The sequence below is a fragment of the Dendropsophus ebraccatus genome, chromosome 13 (assembly GCF_027789765.1).
Source record: "Dendropsophus ebraccatus isolate aDenEbr1 chromosome 13, aDenEbr1.pat, whole genome shotgun sequence".
Taxonomy (NCBI): Eukaryota; Metazoa; Chordata; class Amphibia; order Anura; family Hylidae; genus Dendropsophus; species Dendropsophus ebraccatus.
The window spans coordinates 70,261,751-70,267,753 of record NC_091466.1 but is presented as its reverse complement, the minus strand read 5'-3'; positions in this window follow the sequence as shown (position 1 = coordinate 70,267,753).

Below are 6,003 nucleotides of genomic sequence, written 5' to 3'. Positions count from 1 at the left end.
TCCAGGCTAGAGGAGCCCAACTGTATCTCATCTTGTATCCAGGCTAAAGGAGCCCAACCGTATCTCATCTTGTATCCAGGCTAAAGGAGCCCAACTGTGTCTCATCTTGTATCCAAGCTAGAGGAGCCCAACCGTATCTCATCTTGTATCCAAGCTAGAGGAGCCCAACTGTATCTCATCTTGTATCCAGGCTAGAAGAGCCCAACCGTATCTCATCTTGTATCCAGGCTAGAAGAGCCCAACCGTATCTCATCTTGTATCCAGGCTAGAGGAGCCCAACTGTATCTCATCTTGTATCCAGGCTAGAGGAGCCCAACCGTATCTCATCTTGTATCCAGCCTCCATGCCCAACTGTATCTTATCTTGTATCCAGGCTAGAGGAGCCCAACTGTATCTCATCTTGTATCCAGGCTAGAGGAGCCCAACTGTATCTCATCTTGTATCCAGGCTATAGGAACCTAACTGTATCTTATCTTGTATCCAACCTAGAGGAGCCCAACTGTATCTCATCTTGTATCCAGGCTAAAGGAGCCCAACTGTATCTCATCTTGTATCCAGGCTAAAGGAGCCCAACTGTATCTCATCTTGTATCCAGGCTAGAGGAGCCCAACTGTATCTCATCTTGTATCCAAGCTAGAGGAGCCCAACTGTATCTCATCTTGTATCCAGGCTGCAGGCATCTAACTGTATCTCATCTTGTATCCAGGCTAGAGGTGCCCAACTGTATCTCATCTTGTATCCAGGCTAGAGGAACCCAACTGTATCTCATCTTGTATTCCAGGCTAGAGGTGCCCAACTGTATCTCATCTTGTATCCAGGCTAGAGGAGCCCAACCGTATCTCATCTTGTATCCAAGCTAGAGGAACCCAACTGTATCTCATCTTGTATCCAGGCTAGAGGAGCCCAACTGTATCTCATCTTGTATCCAGGCTAGAGGTGCCCAACTGTATCTCATCTTGTATCCAGGCTAGAGAAGCCCAACTGTATCTTATCTTGTGAGCTTTATTCTGCATATTACCCCATGGTATTACCCTTCGGCCCTCCAGCTGTTGCAAAACTACATTTCCCATCATGCCTGGACAGCCAAAGCTTCGCTTTGGCTGTCCAGGCATGATGGGAATTGTAGTTTTGCAACAGCTGGAGGGCGAAGTTTCCCCATCTCTGCTTTATAGTATAAGCCGCAGTCTGGGCATAAGCATGCAGCGTGTCATACTGTTCCCTGCATGTGTCCCATAAGGCGGGGGTGGGGTGGGGTGGGGGGCAGGGTTCGAATTATATTTTCCCGCATGTAAACTTCAATTAGCTGGGAGATTAATTTCCTTTCCACATGACTAGATGATCCACATCAGTGGCGGCCGTTCACCTATGGATTTCATCTGGCATTTGTGTCAGGAACGTCCGCATACATTAGTCTCCTTATTGTTTCCCTGTATATTGAGGGATATGGAGGATTTAATAGTTTGCCTTAAAGGGGAAGTTTAATTTATCAGCGTCCCCTTAGACTAGCACGCTCGTGGCCTAGTGTTTGTCATACGGCACATGCCCAGACAACAATAACTTTCTATAATAGTTGTCCTGCATTAGAAAAACGTTGCTGCTTCCTTCCAAAAAATGGCGCCACGCCTGCCCACAGGTTGGACACGGTACTGCAGCTTTAAGCTACAATCTTAGACATGTGCAGTGTCATACTACAGGGGATAGGGCAACAGGACTTTGAGGGTTAAAGGGGAACTTTAGATGACTTTAACCTGCTGATAGCCCCCTATAGCGGCAGGAAGGCTGAGGAGGAAGGTATGTGCCTTACCTTCCTCCTCGGTGCCATTCTTGTGGTGTAAACTCAGCTCTGGAGCACCGTTAGGAGCACTGCCGTGTCATCCGGCCCTCCTCCTCCATTGATTATCATTAGAAGGGACGGGCAGTGCTCCTAACAGTGCTCCAGAGCGTAGTTTACCTGGACTAACAGCGCGGGACCAGCGCAGAGGAGGAAGGTACCGTCCTCCTCAGTGTCCCCAGCACTATAGGGGGCTATTAGCAGGTAAGATTCGTCTAACCTGCTGATAGTTTCCCCTTTAACTAACCTCCCTCATACTCTTATATTGTACTGCTGCTTGTCTATGCATACAGCAATGCATACTGTACTTTAGTGCCATCTACTGGTGAAAATGTGTAATGGCAGAGCTAACAACAAGGGTCATAATGTCCAATGTATATCCTAGATAAAGTATACCCGACATCGCCTATTAAAAAAGCACTAGAAAGTAGTAGTGCCTAATCAGCCAACCAATCCCCCTTCTTCTAGGGAGGAGTTAACAACCTGCGTTCTGCACAGCATAGCTCAGTCCAAACCATGACCTGTAGTTGTCACCTATTGGGGTAGGATCCCTACAGGCTGGGACTGAAATGGCCAATTATCATCACATACAGACGCCCCTGGTGCTTAAAGCGACTCTGTACCCACAATATGACCCCCCGGGGGGGTCAGATTGTGGGTACATAGTCGCTTTAAAGGGGTATTCCAGTCAAACATAACTTTTTATATGTTGCTGCCCATGGTGAGACTAACTATTCCTTCCATACATGTTATCTATTCAGTCTCCTTCCCCCAATTCTCAGCTGCTGCTTTCTGCTGACACAAAATCTGTGTGTGAGATTTTCTCTCGGTCTCCCCCCCCCCCATGAGACGGCTGATATAAACAGGTCACTGTCAGGCTTTATCTGCAACATTTTAGCTTCTTTGTAATGCTGTGAGGATTAATCAGAGGTCAAGTTGCTGTGATTAACCCTCCCAGCATTACAAAGAAGCTACAATGTTGCAGATAAAGCCTACCAGGGACTTGTTTACATCAGGAAGGGGGGAAGAGGGGGAGACAGAGAGAAAGGATCACACACAGATTTTTGTGTCTTCAACAGAAAGCAGCAGCTGAGAACCGGGGGAAGGAGACTGAATATATAATAACAAGTATGGAAGGAATTGTTTGTTTCACCATGGGCAGCAACATATCAAAAGCTTTAGCTTTGTTGTTCAGGCATGATGGGAGTTGTAGTTTTGCAACAGCTGGAGAGCCGAGGTTCCCTACCCCTGGCCTAGAGTGAGAGGGATGCGGCTCTGCCGGAACGGTCCCGGATCAGTCCAGGTATCAGTGATGCACTGGCCCAGTTTCTGTGATATTATACGGCGTGTGAGAGGAGCCCGGGCCTGTACCAGTCTCAGGTGCACGGCTCCTGAACACAGGCCTATTTGTAGCGCATTAGTCTGTGTCTTTAAGGGGCTTGTCAGGGTATCCACCTCCAGTCTGAATGCCAGTTCAATTATTTATCAGGCCCCGAGGTGATGTGTAAAGTATGCTGCCTGCTAGGAAGACGTTACTTACCCTGATTTGTGAATAAATGTGCAGCCATGATTAGGAGTTGTCAGTCCGCAGCGCATCGCAACTCCAAGACTATTCGCCATTATGAAAGATTAACGCTACTATTTTATCTTGCACAGAATTTTTTTTTTACTTTTTCCTATGTTGGATATAGATTAGCAGAAATGCACTAGAGGCGAATGGGGCCAAGGGGCAATATCACATACAGCCTGTGGACAGGGGTGGCGCTGTGCATGGAAGAAAGCAGCCGTGTTCTTCTAATCCTTTAAAAGATGGGAGTGTGAATACAAAGTCTGCGGCTGGACTGGATATTATACTATAAAACAGGGATGGGGAACCTTCGCCCTCCAGCTGTTGCCTTCGCCTTCGCAGAATACTGTCCATGCATTGGCGGACTAGATTGACCAAGTGGTCTTTTTCTGCCGACAATTTTCTATGTAACATTCAATATGATGCTGAGAGATCCAAATCAATGTCAGTACAGTAGCGAGAACATTTAAACAGTGCCGGAGCTCCCAGCATCATAATGAATCATGATGCCGAAGCTCCGAGGTCAGTTATGCAGAATACAGTTTGTTCATGGTTCCTTAAAAAATTTTTTTTTCTTTTAAATCAACTGGCTTCAGAAAGTTATATAGGACATACAGCGCTTCAGAGCAGCCTGGGACCGCCGCAGCCAGTGATTGGCTGAAGCTGCAGCGCGCGGGACCCGGGGAGAAGAAGAGCGCAAGAGGAGCCCTGCAGCATGGATAGGTAATGTATAAAGTAAAAGCAAGGGCTGCAGGGACATCGGTAACGATGTTCCTGCAGCCCCTGATAAACGATAATCGGGCCGTGTAATAGGCCCAGTAAACGAGCGTCGATCTAGCAGATCGGCACTCGTTTACAGTTATTATCGGGTCCCCATCAGCCTGTGTAATACTACCCTAAAGGCCCTATTCCACCGGACGATTATCGTTCGCATAATCGTTAACGATTAACGGCCTCAACCGACCGCTATTGCGAAAGACCTGAAAACGTTCACTCATTTCCATGGAACGATAATCGTTACTAATGATCGTATTTGCGATAGTTTTTTCTTCGCTATTTCTTCGCTATTGTGTTCGTATCTACTGCGAACAACCGAACGACGTCTTATTCAATGCGAACAATTTGCAAACGAGCAACGATAAAAATAGGTCCAGGTCTTATAAAGCGATCAACGATTTCTCGTTCGGTCGTTAATCGTTAACTGCATTTCAACCGAACGATTATCGTTTAGATTCGAACGATTTAACGATAATCGGAACGATAATCGTCCAGTGGAATAGGGCCCTAAGATGGTGCCCCAGCTCTATTCATTCTCTAGCCCAAAGCTGCATCTCCATAGAAGATAAATGGAGCGGCCATGTGCAGGGTCCTCCTACTCCATACCCTAGCTGAGACCCCCTGCACTCTCTTAGTTAGGCCCCATCCTGTGACTAGACTGGAGAGCTCATAACTACTCCCCTTTAACATCTGCCATTGACTTTAGTGTCAATCCTTTGAACTTTCTAGAAGATGGAGACCCGAGACATCGAGGAGCCGGGGGCCTAAGTGAAGATTCAGCTCTGCTATGTCAGTCATAGTCTAGAGTAAGTGCCATATTGGTTTCTCCACTCTTACACCCTTGATCATTACTAAAAGTGATGGAGCTGCAGTCCATTTACTTGTAGGGAAGACGCCGGCGGCCGTTCTAGATGCAGAATAATGCCTTATAAATGATGCATGGGGCAGCGGGATCACAGGGAGCCCTTTGCCCTTATCCAGGTCACTGCCAGCATTCGGCCTGGGTCCCGGCTTTAGAACATTAGGTAAATATCGGCAAGACAAGGCTCTCTGCATGACTGCCTCCCCTCCGCACACCGGCACACGGAGACCCTATAATGGACGCCGGCATGTATTATTAACAAGCTGAAAGCACTTGTACAAAGCTGGGGGTATACGGTGCATGACTTATTTACTCTGACCTAAAATAGCTGCACTTTATCTCATATAAACAGAGATGACGTTCAAGTGCTCCACGGGGGCCTGTGACTAGTGACTAACCTCTGGACCGGGCCCCGCGCGTTCCGGCCTGTGCTCGGCCTCCTCCACAAGATGGGAGAAACCCCGAGCGTTATTAAAACAGCTTTATCTTCCCGGAGTGTAGAAAGCCGCTGCGTACTGTAAGTCAGGATCAGCGATCAGTGAGGCTGGCAGCGGGCCAAGCATGCTGGGAATTATGGAGGCACATCTGTAGGTTAGGTAGGTTTCAAGCAGCTCTAATATGGCGCTTTTTAACGGCCACAACTTATATATATGGCGCTAATAACAGCTACAACTTATGTATATGGCAATATTATTAGCCACAACTTATATATATGGCGCTATTATTAATCACAACTTATATATATGGCACTATTACTAGCCACAACTTATATATATGGCGCTATTAACGACCACAACTTATATATATGGCGCTATTATTAATCACAACTTATATATATGGCGCTATTATTAATCACAACTTATATATATGGTGCTATTATTAGCCACAACTTATATATATGGTGCTATTAACGACCACAACTTATATATATGGCGCTATTATTAGCCACAACTTATATATATGGCG